Below are 17,218 nucleotides of genomic sequence, written 5' to 3'. Positions count from 1 at the left end.
TACCCTTGCACCTGAGCATGTTGCTGGGTAGATGAAGGCAGCATATGGGATGGCTGGGTTCGATGTAGGAATCACAATAGCCCCCTTAGGGCATGCAGTCCTGTATGAGGACATATGTTCCCAGGAGCCTGTGAATATTGGTTTTCTTTGGTGTTGCCATTGGCTTGCTCTTGGCCATCTTGAAGTTGGCTCAGGCAAACTCTAGCTCAGGGTCTGTAGTTTTCTGATGGAAATGAATACATTTCCCTGCATTCTTGGCTGTGCCTGTGGCAGTCAGGAACCTTCTACCCATTGCACTGCTGGAAGAGATAGTATAGCTCATAGAGCTGTTTGGGTTTAATGTGCAAAGGGAGGGGGCCAACCAACAGAACCTTTGTTCTTCCTCTCCCTCCTGTCTTAGGGTTTTAGGGGGCTTTCTGTGGAGAAGAGGAAATGGGGCTCTGGGAGGGTCTGGAGATAGGGAGTGTGATGGGGAGGTACTTTGAACTGGCTGTTTTCATGTATTCCTTACTGATCATTTTTATATCTTATACAAGTAATCTGTTTATATGTTATACAAATAGATGTTGTTACTGAGTTGTAATTTATATATTCTAAATGCCGTACATATATATACATACATATAATTTGTGTATATACGTATATTTCCCCCCTTAATGTGTAGCTTGTCTATTGCTTATCAGTTTATTTGAAGTCTAAACTATTTTAACATTGATGTTCATTGTTCCTTTTTTTTCCCAGTTAGTGCTTTGACCTAATTTTCTTGAACCTTAGTTTACAATTTTTTTTCCCTGTGTTTTCTTCTAAAATGTTTTATTATTTTAACATGTACATGTAGGTCTGTCATTTAGGTAGAGTTTATTTTATTTTATATTTTATTTTACTTATTTTATTTTATTTATTTTATTTTATAGAGAGTGCAAGTGGGGAAGAGGGGCAGAGAGAGAGGGAGAGCAGGCTGTAAACTCAGTGCAGAGCCAGGAGCGGGGCTCGACCCCACGACCCTCAGATCATGACCTCAGCTGAAATCAAGAGTCAGATGCTCAACTGACTGAGCCACCCAGATGCCCCAACAGTTTATTTTTGTGTGTGCTTTGAGGTGTAAGAGTCAAGGTTCATATGAAATAAATAAACCTTTGAGTTGCAGTTCATTTATACTTCTGGAAACACCAGAACTTAACTGTCCTAATGCTGGTAAGTTATTCAGTTACCCCCACCCCCCTCCCCTTTTTTTTAAGTTTATTTATTTAGTTTTGAGAGAGAGAGCACAAGTGGGGAAGGGACAGAGAGAGAGGGAGAGAGAGAACCCCAAGGAGGCTCCGTCAAGTGCAGATCCCAACAAGGGGCTTGATCTCACGAACCTTGAGATCACGACCTGAGCCTAAATAAAGAGCCAGATGCTTAACCGACTGAGCCACCCTGGTGCCCACAGTTACCTTTTTATGTTTATGGACGATTAAGACTTTTTTCCTATGAAATTCACATTTGTTTCTCTTGTTTTTTCTTTTTTCCTTTTTCTTTTTGATTTGAAGGAGTTCTTTATAGTCTAAATACTTTCTTTTTTTTCTACTTACATATTTTGCAAGTATCTTTTCCCATTTTCAGGATGTCTTTTTACTCTCCTTATGGTGCCCTTTCATGAATAGAAATTTATTTTAATTTAGTCTTGTGTAATTAGTTTCCTGAACTTCCATACCCTGTTTTATAAAGATATTTTCTTTTATTGCCCCCTATTGTTTTTCTTGTTTTGCCTCCAGTATTTAAGTCTTATTCTACTTGGATCTGAATTTTATACATTGTTTGTGTAGGTGGCCAAATTCACTTTTCCCCTATGGAAAACCAACAGCTTTTCTGAAAAGTTCCTCCTTCTGTCCATTAATACTCCACCTGATGACAATACTTTTTTTTTTTTTCTTTTTAAAGGAAAGCAGGTCTCCAGGACTCTCCAAGTATTTTTTATTATAGTTTTACTGAAGTTTGCATAAATATAAGTAGGCATAATTTTATTATGTTCTATTGTATCACTATTATGCACTAAAGCCAAAAGCCAACTAATGACTTAGATGTAAGCAGTGCTAGGAAATTAGTAAAATTTAGATTAACAAGGTTAATTTGACAGATGGTAGAGTTTTACAGAAGCTAACTTAAGCACTTATAACTTCAACCAAGGAAGTAACTATATGTGTATCAAGATATTCTTGTAATGTATTATTGTTAAACTTTGGAAGTAGATTTTATTGCTGTTGTCATCCACATTACATCTGTGATCCTGCTAGTCAGTTGATAGCCATTGTCTTAGAGTGGTGTTCTCAGATTTTTTGTTGTAAAATCTTAACAGATGTGCCTCCAAATTTGATCATAGTTTAAAACAAGTTTGTTTTTTTTTTAAATTTTTTGCTAAAGCTCTGTAAATGTAATTACTGCAGTATCTCTCAAGCAGAATATTGTGTGATTTAGTGTTGAGTGGAGTATACTTGCTGTGAATAACAGGTAACAATTATAGCTTACTTTTAAGTTAGTGCCCGATAAATATTATTTATTAGAACCTGTGAGTACTTTGCCTGGTGAACAGATCTTAGGACCTGGGCATTCAAGAGGGTGAGCTAATGCTATGTAGTGTGATAACTGCTTTCGCAGACACCTCGAAACAGTATTATATACTGTAGTAATAATTGTGTTGTAATTGTTACTACCTCTTTTAGGGGTTGTTGCACTCTGTTGCGGTGAAGATTTTAGACCTTTTCAAGCATGCTGCACAGAATATTTAGTATTTGAAAGCGTGTTACAAGCACACAAAAAATTTAGAATTATTTGGTAAAAAGACAGCAGATAGGCCTAGCTGTTGGGCAAGATTTCTGTGAGTTTGTCAGTTTGTGCTATGTGAACTTTCAATACATGTATTTAAACTGTTCACATTTGGGCTATGTTGTACAGTAAAATTTGGCTGCTAATACAATCTGTTTGTACTTGTTAACTGGGGAAATTTTCCAAGGTTTACTCTTTGATTTCTGCTTTCTTTGTAAACTGTCTTGGAGAGATCAATATATTTTCTCTCTCACATATATGTTCATTACTACCTAATTTGTATATTCAAAATTAATTAAATGTTACACCCTTACATAAACTCTAGTTTCCGTTGCCTGTTGTACATTTCTGCTTAGATATTCAGGCATTCAAGTATTATTTCTTTGTTTTAAGCAAATTGAGAAATAAGTAGTACACTGAAGTCTTCTAGTTTGGTGGTGCGGGAGCCAGAAATGCATATATGATATTAGACGTATTTGTAAGATGTATTGGTAGGACCAAGGAGAGGAAATAAGAAGAATAGAAAAGGCTTCATCAAGGTGGGAGTGGTTGAAATGAGCTGTGGAAGACAACCAGGCAGATTGACAGTATCATTCTGGGCAGAGAAGTCCATGAGCAAGGGATAATGGAACAATTTGGTGTCTTCTGTTATCTACCAGTAGCTTTATGTGACTGGATACTGTATAAGAAAAAGTAAATGTTTAGTCTTTCCCTGATTCCTGCCACAGAGCTGCTAGAATCCTCAGATTTTACTGTCTTTTGTATGCTAATGAGTTAACTCCTGGATGGGAGACTAGGCAGCTTCAGAGGCTGTAAAACCAGCCTCAGAAAACCAACCACTGTGATTAGAGGGTTAGAACCCTCAGCCCACTGCCAGTCCAGGGGCCGGAAATGAGGGCTGGAGATTGAGTTCAGTCACCAGTAGCCAATGATTTTATCAATCATGCCTATGTAATGAAATCTCTGATGCCTTCCGTACTTTTCATAAGTGCTCAGTTAATCGTAGTTCTAGGATAGGACTTAGCATATATGATTAATTTTTCCCTTTCTAATTATTTTTGGGACTTACTCTTTTCAAAATACAGAATTACAACATTAATATGTTGTTAGAGTATAAAAGTTGCTTTTGAGGAAGTTGTATTAATAAGGATCCAATTAGAACCCAAAAACCACACAGCAATTTGAATGTCAGGAAGCAATTTCAATGTACAAGGAAGTATTGACCAGTAACGTGATTAACTACAAAAATATGAAGAGAACTCTGAAGAATAAAAGAAAGAGTAAATTTGGGAGAGGTCTGTCCTAAGACTGAGATTCAGTTCCTAATGTAGAATTTGTGATTGAAGCCCACTGGGATGGGGGACATGTTTGCTGAGGTGCTGAAGACTGGGACATTTCTGCAAATAGTTCTTTTGTTTTTTTTTTTTAAGTTTATTTTCAGAGACAGAGTCGTGTGCCTCACATGTGTGAGGGCATGTAATTGGGGGAGGGGCAAAGAGGGAAGGAGAGAGAGGGAATCCCTAGCAGGCTCCATGCTGTCAGTACAGAGCCTGACACAGGGGCTCCATCCCACAAAGCATGAGATCATGACCTGAGCCGAAACTGAAACTCGGACGCTTATCCTACTGAGCCACCCATGTGCCCCTAAGAATATATATTTTATTTAAACTGCAGATTTTGTAGTCAAGAATATGACTTGATTCACAGAAGTTTTGATTACCCACATGTTTTCCAGAATATAGGTGCTCTAAGTTAAAAGCACTGTCTATCCCAGGGCGCCTGGGTGGCTCAGTGGGTTGAGTGTCCAACTTTGACTCAGGTCATGATCTCACATTTCATGGGTTTGAGCCCTGCCTCAGGCTCTGTGTTGATATTTTGGAGCCTGGAGCCTGCTTTGGATTCTGTGTCTCTCTCTTCTCTGCCCCTCCCTGGCTCATGCTGTGTCTCTCTCTCTCTCAAAAATAAACATTAAAAAAAAAAAATTAAAAACACTGTGCCAAAATATTGGTATGCTTGGGTTTTTGGAACTCAAAATGCATGTATTTAACTCTTTATAGACTTACATGATAATGCTGTGTAACAATACTTTGGGGGAAATTACAGGTAGAATTTCTATTTATGATGCATTTCTGTTATCTGCCAGTTAATGAGGTTGGGGGGGGTTCTGTTAGGGGCATGGATATCATGCAGATGTTAGATTTGTTGTAGGCTTGGGGTGGCAGGAAGGGATATGAACTCTGAGGTGAGGAAGGATGAAAACCAACTATATCTTTACTTCCTTTTTTTTTTTTTTTGGTATTACATGAATGCTTAAGATTGTGGCTCTGGGATTCTATAAAACAATAAGGAAAATCTTCTTTCTAAATTTAGAACTTCTGGAATATTTAAGCCTAAATGTAAATAGTGAAGAATGAAAATGCATGCCTTCAGATTTGTACACCCGTAGAGGTTTGTGGTTCGTTTGTTGTAATGCTAAAGTTCTGTTAACCCAAAAAAAGATTGAGATAAGCATTGACTCCAACCATTCATGGGGTTATGATATAGATAATCTGCATTTGGAAATTTCAGCAATATTGTACTTAGACTCATGTTACCATAGGATTGACAAGACCAGAACTAGGAAATGATTTTTTTTGTGGAATTCTAGATAGAATGTGGAGAGTGTGGAAAGTTGGCTTTGTAAGTGGGCCTGATTTATGTATTCTTCTTCTATCTCCAGTAAGCAGTTAGTACGTCTTTCCTGTAGATGAGTTCAAGCCCTATGATCTGACTTACTCCTTCCTGTTCACCTCTGCAAACTGCTATATTCATTTATTCAGTCAATAATTGTTGAGTGCCTAACACATGCCAGACACTGTACTAGTTACTAGGAATACATTTATGAACAAAATAGTCTGTGCCGCCTTCAGACTTAGAGTCTGGTGATTAATTAACCATGGTATATTATTATAATCTGTGGCAAGTGCCAGAAGACCCTTTAATCTTAACAGAAGGCAAATAGTAGGTAAATTCGGGTTGGTAGATAGGGATAAAGAGGATTTAGACCATAAGAGACTCTTAAATACAGAGAACAAACTGATGGTTAAGGCGGGGGTGGGGGGTGGAGAGATGAAAATGGGTGATGGGCATTGAGGAGGGCACTTGTTGGGATGAGCACTGGGTGTTGTATGTAAGCAATGAATCATGGGAATTTACCCCCAAAACCAAAAGCACACTGTATACACTGTATGTTAGCCAATAGATGGGATCTTTTGAAATCAGTGTTGTTCTAGCACAGAACTGCCCCCATAGAACAGTAGAAGAGCCTAGTGCACATTGAAGGTTTTCACCATGTCTTCAGTCCATTGAAGTACTCAGAGTATGTTTTTGCTTTTGTTTTGTTTTGTTTTGGCTTATATAGCTGGTTAGAGGCAGAGGCAGGTTTGGGGCTTACAAAGAAGTTACATGGACATATTATGTGTTTGGAATTACCTGTCTAGGAAGTTAGGGGATTTCTTGTTATGGTAAAAGATAACATGAACTAGGGCAGTTTAGTGGTATCAGTATATCCAGAAGGTATTTGCAAAAATAGACATATGTATGGTTATGTGCCTTAAAGGCAGCAGTATAATTAATTTTTTTTTTTTTTTTTTTTTTTTTAGTGTTTATTTTGAGGGGGAGAGCGCGCGAGCGTGTGCAAGTGAGTGGGAGAGGGGCAGAGGGAGAGAAACTGTGAGTCCGAAGAAGGCTCCAGGCTCTGAGCTGTCAGCACAGAGCCCGATGCAGGTCTCAAACTCACAAACTGTGAGATCATGACCTGAGCCAAGGTCAGACACTTCACTAACTGAGCCACCCAGGTGCCCCTAATTAATTATTCCTTGATAGGTGACTTTGAAGTACTACATAGTGCCTAGCAATGCTTTTAGTGAATGTGATCCTGAAGTTTAAGAATGCCTTGGGATTTTCTATCAAATTAGTATTTTGTCCCCTTTTTCTTAAAAAACTTGAAAGTGTTTTTAGAGATCATCTTCAGAGTTGCCTTTTTTTCTCCTGAAGATGGAAACCTTTGACTTTCTTTTGCATGAAACCAAGTTTTATTTATATTTGGAAATTCAGGAGCCAATGGCTGACTTATGAGTTATTCACCATTTAATGTAGAAAGCTTTCTTGTCTTGTTGTCAGTGGGGCTCTAGTTTTTTTGTACCATTAGTTAAGTATTTTACTTGAACATAGTATTGGATTTTTGCGCTGAGTTTTCACTTTTCACTGATTCTTTAATCTTCAAAATCAAATATCATAGAGAAAATATGGAAAGGGTGTGCATGTGTGCACATATTAAGTGAGATGATAAACTGGTAGCAATTAAAACAGGTTGGCATACAGCAAAAGCATAATAAATGCTTACCTTCTTTCTTTGGTCTAAGCCAGGGTCTTAGCCTTTCTTTGGTCTAAGCCCCTTTTTTGCATCCTCAGAAGTTATACCAATGTTAAATATGGTGTATATTTACTGAAAAATATTTAAAACAGACCCAACATTAGGTAGGGTCAACTGTGGAGGGAAACAATTTCTGTGGAACTCTCCGGTTCTTAATTTATATTGAAATTACTGATGCTTCTTTTTCCCAGAAGTGTGTATAGTATTCTGTTTTGCACATAGTGGGCACTTAAGGATGTCATCATGCAATAAAAACGTTAAGGAAGGAATCTGAAGGCCTGCATGCAGTCTTGGCTTATTGATTTCTATGGTGTTTGCACCTGCTGAATTTCTTTGAACATTTTGTCTTGCCTTTCTTGGTCCAGCACTGTGAACAGATTGCACCCTCCTCCTTATACTTTAGTATATAAATTCATACAGAAAAGAGGAGCTCAGAAAAGGAGCTCTAGAGAGGGAGGTTGGTTGTATCCATCTTGGATCAAAATTGCTAGTCCAGGAGGAGAGAACCATATGCAGGACATTTTTAGTTGAGGATCAGGGTGTATGCAGACCAGAAATTCAGTAAATAGAAAGGTGCAAACCTTGAAAGAAAGACCAGGGTCTTAATTACAACAGAAATAGCAACGACAACAACATATAATTGTAGGAAATGAAGGTGCAGGTTTTCAAAGACAGGAAAAGCACAGCTGGATGATGCCAGTAACAAGAGAAAACTACAAATGAGGTGGCTTCTGTACCATAAACTTAGATTTTTTCTCATAGCTCATCACTTTTGATCTCTCTCCCATTTCTTGCTAACTAAGCTAAGAAAATTTTTTCACCTTTTCTCCTTCCCACTCAGCCTTCTTCCCCACACCATTTTCTCCTCATTGTTTAATTTTTCTCTCAGAATTCATGTGATCACAAACTATGCTAGATATACTGCTGGATTGTTTTTTTTTCCCGAAGATACTTAGCTGACTTTTTTGTGAAAGAGAAACAAAACATCAAACTGTAACTACAAATTAGAAAATTTCAAACACATTGCTTCTGTTTATTAAATACTCAGTATTCTTGCTGCACTCTGTATCAGTCAACTGTCACCATAACAGGCCACTCCAAAAGTTAGTGGCATACCAAAATACTATCATCGTGCTCACAGATTTGCAGGTTGGTTGGGGTGGCTCTTCTCCACACATGCCTCGTTCTTCTGGGGCAAGTGGGCTACCCATGGTCATGTTCTTTTTAAGAAAGTTGCAGAAGTTCAGGACGGAAGCCCATCCATGCAAGCACATCTCATATCTGTGTGCATGGCTATCTTTAATATGTTATTGATCAAAGCATGTAATATGGCCAAGCCCATCATCAGTGCAGCAAGGAAATAAATTCTCTCTAGGGGGAGGAAGTTAAAAGTGGCAGAGGGTGAGGATATAGAGATGAGAGAATTAACACAGGCTCCTGTAATCTTTTCTGAGCTTTACATTTATGTTTACATTTTACCTTGTAGTCATTAGTGTGTATGTATACTATTTTGTGTTCTGTCACTTTAGTTTAATATGATTTTTTAAAGATAATTTCTATGTAGGTTATATATTTTGCTATTTAAAAATACACAGTTGTTTGCTTAAACTGTACCTCTTGGTCCATCTGTATAAAAATAATATGAGATGCTTATTAAAAATATAGATCCCTTAGCCTTAACCCCGACTGCTCTGGAATTGGGGTCGGGGCCTGAGAATCTTCATTATTATCAAACTCATCAGGTCATTCCTCTGCATATTCAAGTTTAGAACCTCTTCCTTAATGGGAGGACATCTGTATTGTTTCCATTTTTCTAGCATTATAAATAATAGCTAGCAACATTTGTATAAATGACTAATTTGGGAGGAGTATTCAGTAGTCTTTCCCTGATCCATGACCAAGTAATTTGCAGTTGACAGAAATAATGTTCCATGTAAAGAATGGAGTTTGGAGGGCTGCTAGTGGTGAAATTACAAACAGGCTTAAGAAATCTGTTCTGTTTTGTTTTGTTTTGTTTTTAATTTTTTATATTATTAGAGACAGAATGCTGATGAGTGGGGTAGGGACAGAGGGAGAGAGAGAGAGAGAGAGAGAGAGACAGACAGACAGACAGACAGTGAGAGAGAATCTCAGGCAGGCTCCATGGCCAGTGTGGAGTCCAATGCAGGGCTCAATCCCATGATCCTGGGATCATGACCTGAATTGAAATCAAGAGTGGACATTCAACCGAATGAGCCACCCACACACCCCAAATCTTTTAAGTTTTTTAATGTTCACTAAAATAAGACCTTGAATTAGATAAGAAGAATTTCTGTAAATATTTTCTACATCTTTAATTTGTGATGTTGGGTATTGAGTAACATAGTCATGGTTCCATTGCTAGTTCTTGCTACTGTTTTAAATGAACATAGAAAAGTTGACAAGTTTAAAGAGAATTTTTTTTCACCTCTGTAAATTTGGCAGTTTGATATTTTTACTCAACTAATTTATTCTTCCTGGCATTTTATGTGACCTTGTTTATATACTTTATTATTTTTCTTTTATTGTCAGATAGTCTTGGTTATTTCAGCTTTTTAATAAGGTTATTGGAAATGAAAATGCACTGATACCATGGTGGATACTGCCAGTGCTTATCCACTATGTGTTCTTTTCTTTTCTTCACAAACAGAATCTTGATTTCATTTTTATTTTTATTTTTTAAATGCTTATTTATTTATTTATTTTTTTTTGAGAGAGAGAGAGAGAGAGAGAGAATGAGAATACAAGTGGGGGAAGGGCAGAGAGAGAGGGAGATACAGAATCTGAAGCATGCACCAGGCTCTGCGCTGTCAGCACAGAGCCCGCTGTGGGGCTGGAACCCACAAACTGCAAGATCATGATCTGAGCCGAAGTCGGATGCTTAACCAACTGAGCCATTCAGGCTCCCCTAAATACTTCAGGGTATATTTCTTAAGAAAAAAGATGTTTTCTTACATAACCATAGTGTAGCTATCAAATTCAGGAATTTAGTAGTAATAAAATATTACTAAGCAGTCCATATTCATATTTCTCCAATTGTCCCAGTAATGTCCTGTATAGCATTTAGTGTTAGATGCAATTTGGTTTCCCACATTACATTTGCTTGTCATGCCTTTGTGGTCCTCATTAATCAAGAAACTCATTCTTGGTCTTTTATGGTATAGACATTTTGGATATAATAGAGTAATTATTTTGTAAAATGTTCCTCAGTTTGTATTTGTGTGATGCTTCCTCAAGTTTAGATTCTGGCTGTGCATTTTTGGCAGGAATACCTCCCTCAGGTGATATATTCTTCTTGGTGTATCACACAATATGAGGAGACATATACTGTCATTTTCTCCAGTTATTGGTAATATTAAATTTGATTACTTGAGGTGGTGTCTGTTATGTTTCTTCATTATAAAGTTATTCTTTCTCCCTTTAAAATTTGTAGTAAGAGAGTTTGAAACTATGCAACTATACTGTTTCTCATCAAACTTTCACCCAATAGTTTTAGCATCTATTGATGATTCTTGATTGAATTATTACTAAGATGAGTGCAAAATATTTTCAAGAAATATTTCAGCAGATCCTTTTATTCTAGTGTGACTTATTTTTCCTATCATTTCCATTGAGCTTTCTCTGTTTCATGGTGCTATCTTACAGTTTGGGGAAACTTAAGTTTTAAGAAATATGGAGATGTAGGAAGGAATGTGGTCCTAAGTAGGGATGTTCAGGGAAGGGTTTGATAGTGGAATCCCACCCCTCTTTTCTCTTTTCCTCTCTAACAGAGTATAAGAGATCATATAGACCAACAGATCTGAAGTAAATGGGGACAAGTGATTAATTCTGTTTAGGATCTTTTATGACAGATTAGAGAATGAGATGATCTTTTTCCTCAAAGAGATCTTAGGGTCCCCCTGATGTCATATACCTACTTACTGCATGGCCTGCCTTTTGACATGTCTTTTTCAAACATCTCAGGTGCATGAATGCTGACTAGTTAGAGCTGCCTGGGTTTCATTCAGTGGCCCCAGCCTCTAGGTAAAGTAGTCCAATGGATAAACCTGTTGTCCTTAATTTTGCTCAGGGTTAGCCATTGTGCATATCACTCCATTTCTTATTAGGCACTCCACTGCCTAATTAGGCAGTGAAGAATGGGCCAGAAACTGTTAATTCAGTAAGACTTCTTTTGAAGTAATATAGAAGTTCCCTTTTGGAAACATGGGAATGGAGTTAGGGCTCCCCACAGCATGGTTTATTCTTTATAAAATAATGAAATTTGTTGAGTCTCTCTCAAGTTCTATATTTTTTCTTCTCTATACTAGTTTATTTTTTGTCCCTTCCCCAAAGGTCATTTATTTTTTGTCCTTGAATATTTTCAGATTTTAAAATGTAATGATTTCGGTTTTTCTCCTCTAGCACCAGCAGACATTTCTGAATCAGCTGAGAGAAATCACTGGGATTAATGATGCCCAGATACTACAGCAAGCCTTGAAGGTATGGCCTCTGTTTTATGGCAAATAGTTTATTTACTCCCTCATCTCTACTGCATACCTTATTTGAAAGGTTTTTAGTTACATTATGTGGTATAGTAGTAGAGATATAGAAAAGAAATTTTATGATGTAAGAGCCTTACTTATGCTATAATTTTGAGCATGTTAGTTTTCACAACCCAATGTTTCAAGATACCTTGGGGGTGACAGATGATCTCTGTCGATATGAAACACTTTTCGTGCAAAATGGAGGGATATGAATCCAAATGCCGTGGCTAGAGTGGGGTGGGGTGGAGAAATAAGGGGGAGGGAGAGGAGGATAAAGAAATAGGAGATTAATAGAAGGTCAGAAGCTTACATTTTTTTTTCTTTCCAAGAAGAAATAAAACTTGACTAAAGTTTAACTAATTGCACCTTAAGAACATGTAGTCGCAAAGCTGTTAGTATATGCAGTAAATGAAGGGCATCGTCCTGGTTGTATCTTCTGAAGTTCCCTCATTTCCACATGGAGAAGCCCAAATGAGTCAAATCACATGGATATGCCCATTGAAAAAGATCAGGTAGATGAAAGATGTTTAAGAACTAGAACTGCATTTTAAAGTTATTTCCGTATTGCTACTAATGGCTAACAGCAGGATGACATTTTTGCTATTGTAAGGCATACATACAGCTTCAATCCTTTGCAACGTGTTCCATGAGACAAATTTAATTATGTAATTTTTGATTCTGAGCCAAAAGTTTGTCATTTGTTTCCAGAAATAATTTTATCTTTTTAGATGATTGTAATCATCATAATAACTAGCAGTTATTAAGCACCTATAGCACTAGGTGCTATTCTAAGTACTTTATGTGGCTAACATCCTCCTAGTAACTCTGTGAGGTAGGTGTTACATTCATCCCCTTTTATTTTTTTTTAATTTTTTTTTTAATGTTTATTTATTTTTGAGACAGAGAGAGACAGGGCATGAACGGGGGAGGGGCAGAGAGAGAGGGAGACACAGAATCGGAAGCAGGCTCCAGGCTCTGAGCCATCAGCCCAGAGCCTGACACGGGGCTCGAACTCACAAACTGTGAGATCGTGACCTGAGCTGAAGTCGGACGCTCAACCGACTGAGCCACCCAGGCGCCCCCATTCATCCCCTTTTAAAAGATGAGTAAACGGGTTAAAGTGACTTGCTCAAGCTCACACAGTTGAAATGTGGAAACCAAGCAGCCTGATCTTAGAGTGCCACACTTAATTTCTGCTTTTACTGCAGTCTTTGCTTCAGCTTTTTTTCCTGTCAGCAAAATGATGAAACAGTTTTGTTTAGAGTGTTAATGCAGGGTTTATGAAGCCACTGTTAAGTATTTGGAGAGGAAGCAAAAATGTCATACTTCGATTTTTATGATTATGACATTTAGATGATTGCTAGTCCTTTCTTTATCCTGATGAATATGATTCCATCACTCTGTGTCTGTTTTCAGAAAGTGCCTTTCCCATTCTCTGTCTCTGAGTGTGAGGCTGTCCCCTTACCTGGTCAGAGCAAGTCTGGGGAATTCACTTTTTTTTTTTTTTTTTAACCTGGGAACTGTGTAGAATATGTTTACTCAAATGAATGTAAAGATTCAAATTAACTATTGTCATCATTTTCTTTGAGGTGACTTCAGGTTTTTTTTTTTTGTTTGTTTGTTTTTTTTTAAACTTTGGTTTCAGTTAACAGTAGTTGGGGGAAGGGGACTATTCTTAAACCTTAACTCTTACCCAGTATAAATTTGTAAGATATTTAATAATGAATCAACTTTCTTAGTAATATACTGACAAGGAGTCTACTTTTGGGAACCACAAGGTCATTGACTGATTTGAGTACTTTTATTTTAAGAATCTATTTTTAGCCCTCCAAAGCAAGTGATCTTCAAGAAATCCCTGTTGCATTTAGTTTATTATTATTATAAGAGTATATAGAAAGCAATTAGCACATTTCTTGGCACATAGTAAGAGTTCAATAATGTTAGTGATGGTTATTGCAAATTACTTTACAACTATTTAACTCATCTAACATAGATTATGTTATACTCATATTTTTGGTGAGTCATTTAAGAGTTTTATAATGGTTGTGGTAATAAAGTTTAAAGCCGTGATGCTTTGGGGTGCCTGAGTGGCTCAGTCAGTTGTGTCTAACTTCAGCTCAGGTCATGATCTCGTGGTCTGTGAGTTCGAACCCTGTGTTGAGCTCTGTGCTGACAGCTCAGAGCCTGGAGCCTGCTTCAGATTCTGTCTCCCTCTCTCTCTGCCCCTCCCCTGCTTGTAATTGTTTCTCTCTCTCTCTCAAAAATAAATAAACATTGAAAAAAAAATAAAGCAGTGGTACTTTTCCAACTGTACTTTTACTTTTTTTCTCTTCCTGGCTAACTGGAATTGGAGTTGGGGTGGGGATTGGGAATCTTATTCTTGCAGTTGCTCAGGCTTCAAACCTTGGAATCATCCTGATCTTTCTTTCACATATTTAATGTGAGAGCAAATAATGTTGGACTTTCTGCTTCAGTCCTTTCTCTCCCATAGTGTATACTCAACACAGCCAGAGTGATCCATTTAAAATGTAAGTCATACCATATCATTTCTGTCCAAAACCCTCCACTCGTTTCCTATTACAGTCTGTGTGTATGCTGGAGTTCATGAGGCCTTCATAGTCTTAGGTGTTCTGGCCTTCTGTTACAAAGATCACTTCATTATTAATATCTGGGTTTCCTAATGTTGTTTCAGTTATCTGTCCTAGAGCTAAGTCTTCTATTTATTAACTCTACAGACAGTGTAGAGATAGAACTGGTCATGTCTCTTTTCATTGTTTTGTTGTAAAAATTAGTTTTCTAGCATCTGCTTCCTCCTAAATTAACTTCAGAATAATTTTATTCAGAAACGTTTTTGATGAGAACTACATAAAATTTATATATTTAATTTGGGTAGGATTGTTATCTTGACAGTATTGAGTATTCTTGTCTAGTTCTCTATGTCTCTGTACTGTCAAGCTTCAGAATATTTTGCGATTTTCTTCCTTCAAGTCTGACATTTGCTTAAGTTTGCCTCTAGGTATGTATTCAGCATATATATTAAAGGGGAATATCTTTTATAGTTCTTCTTGTAGAAGTAGTGTTTTAAATATTCATTTTCACTCTTTTATATGGCAGGTTCCAAAAACATTTTTTAGTTTGTTCATTTGTTTAGAAGCATAAATTTGTGATTGACTTTTGTTAAGGAGAAATGAAAGTAATGGAAAACTAAGTAATTATAGAATTACTACTTATGTCATGTTGTCTTAACAGAAAAAGGAATTACTATTGATAGAATATATTGTTTATGATCAATTTACACTATAAAATAGTATAAATCATTCAGATAGAATGATTTCAAATCTAAAAGTGACTTTTGCTATTTAAGTATTAGTTGCTATGGAGAAAATCAAATAAATCGTGTGAGAATGTATGGAGTTATTCCAAAATGTTTGATGTTCCATTCTTGATATTTGAAGGATAGTAATGGAAACTTGGAATTAGCAGTGGCTTTCCTTACTGCAAAGAATGCCAAGACCCCTCAGCAAGAGGAGACAACTTACTACCAAACAGCACTTCCTGGCAATGATAGATACATCAGTGTGGGAAGCCAAGCAGACACAAGTAAGTTTACTTCTCTCTTAATATTTTAATAAGAATGTAATGAAAAATTTTCCTTGGAAATATATTAATTTTGTTGAAGCAGAGGTGAAGGACAAAGAACTACTTAACCTTGGTTGTTTTTAGTGTAGTTGAAAAGAGTATATGTTTTTATTAGTTGCATTCTTTTTTTTTTTTTTTCCAGTCCAGGAGTAAAACATTGTATTTAAGTTGTATATCCTTTCACAGAGCATTTCATTTAGTATTCATTGTTTTGGAATATAGAACAGCTGTAGGTGTTACTCATTAAAGAAACAAACATTTCAAAGGTTTTACATGGGCACAGACATTTGTTTTATAGGTTTTAAGTGTTGGTAGAGGACTTAGTATTATTTTTGAAGGCAAACTATTGTTTCTAATTACTGATAGGTTTACCACTTACCAGAATTTCCCTTCCTTCAACCCTTGTTCCTCCCCCAAATTAAGATTTTAGAAAAAAGTTTATTACTGTGTAACAAAGTAAACATACATACTCACACACACATACATACATATGTAGGGAAAGGATTATATGGGACTCCACATTTTCTTTATAATATGAATATATATTTTCAAAATATGTTTAATTACCTCTGTGTTTCATTTTGGTGTAATAACTGCATTATATAACATGTAGATATTTATTTTTATGCATTCTGGAGTTACAGCATTTGGTTACTAACTAGTATTTGAAGAGAAGAAAATTTCTGATTTTTGTATTTTAAAGATTTTATTTTTAAGTAATCTCTACACCCAACATGGGGCTTGAACTCACAACCCTGAGATCAAGAGTTCCATGCTCTACCTACTGAACCAGCTCGGCACCCCTCTAATTTTGTTTGTACACTTTCTCAAAGTTAGGAAATGACTAGGAAGAAAGAACATATAAACATAGATGTTTATAACTGTTGGCGTTAAAGATTAGTGTTTGTTGGTAAAATATTTTAATTTCAAAATTTTGGGATAATCTTAATATTTTTTGTTCCACAAATGACCTTATGTCACCCAAAGCTGAAATACTCCCATCTCACATAGATAATAGGCAATGGATGAAGTTTTATAAATGTGAAACAGCCCCAAGTGTTTTTATGTGTAAGTTGAAGACAAACTGTGGTTTGGCTCCTATCTACATCTCTAACTTCATTTTCTACTGTTTTGCTCTTCTCACTTTATATGTGATAATTCAGAATGGCTTGAAGTTCTTATCATCCAGTGCTATTTAATTCCTCTGGTCTTTATATTGCTGTTCCTTCTGTTGGGAGGGCCTTCTAGCCTTTGCCCCAGCCTCATTACCTCTGGTGTTGTAAGACTTAAGTCAGGAGTTTTTGCTGTAGCAGGTGCTTCTCCAGCACCCAGAGCATACTTGGGTCTTAATGAGTACTGTGTAATTTTGAAATTATTTGCTTGTGCCTCTCTTTCTTACCAAACAGGAAGCTTAACAGGGCAGAAGACCATTGATGTTTGTACCATCATGCTAGATTTGCATGGTTACTCAAAAAGTGTTTGTTGAATTATTTTTGATAATACATGTAAAAAAGCTGTTTCAAAACCAATGAAAGGGAATGAGATTGAGAAGCTTGATGCAAGAAGTTAGAAAAAGAGAAGTAATATGAGTAGAGAAAGAATTAATGTGTGAGAATAGCATCTAATATCTTTCAAGGTTCTGAGACTTGGGGGGAAATGAAATTAGGTACAAAAAAGAAAAAAGTTTTTGATTGAAGGCAGTTGGTTCAAGTGAAGGCAGCAGGAAATTGACTAAACATGGTTTACTGTTCTAGTGGAAAGGATGACAAGACTGATAGCTGTGAATTCTTTTTTTTTTTTTTTTAATTTTTTTTTTCAA

The 17,218-nt window shown here is 36.6% G+C and overlaps 1 protein-coding gene across 5 annotated transcripts in view; it reads left to right on the top strand.

The window, feature by feature from the left end:
- Window positions 1–11,613: 11,613 nt before the first annotated feature.
- Window positions 11,614–17,218, top strand: part of USP25 (ubiquitin specific peptidase 25) — a 129,923-nt gene continuing 124,318 nt past the window's right edge. For 2 of the 5 annotated variants that reach the window (XM_040484157.1, XM_040484155.1), the window contains exons 1-2: window positions 11,614–11,716; window positions 15,216–15,360. The gene's annotated coding sequence lies outside the window, so the exon portion shown is untranslated. Of the gene's footprint in view, window positions 11,717–15,215; window positions 15,361–17,218 lie in introns of those variants that run through there. The other 3 variants (XM_040484159.1, XM_040484158.1, XM_040484156.1) reach the window with 2 other exon arrangements.

Source organism: Herpailurus yagouaroundi, unplaced genomic scaffold (genome assembly GCF_014898765.1).
Source record: "Herpailurus yagouaroundi ecotype Mexico unplaced genomic scaffold, PumYag 162, whole genome shotgun sequence".
Classification (NCBI taxonomy): Eukaryota; Metazoa; Chordata; class Mammalia; order Carnivora; family Felidae; genus Herpailurus; species Herpailurus yagouaroundi.
This window is presented reverse-complemented; position numbering and strand designations above follow the sequence as displayed.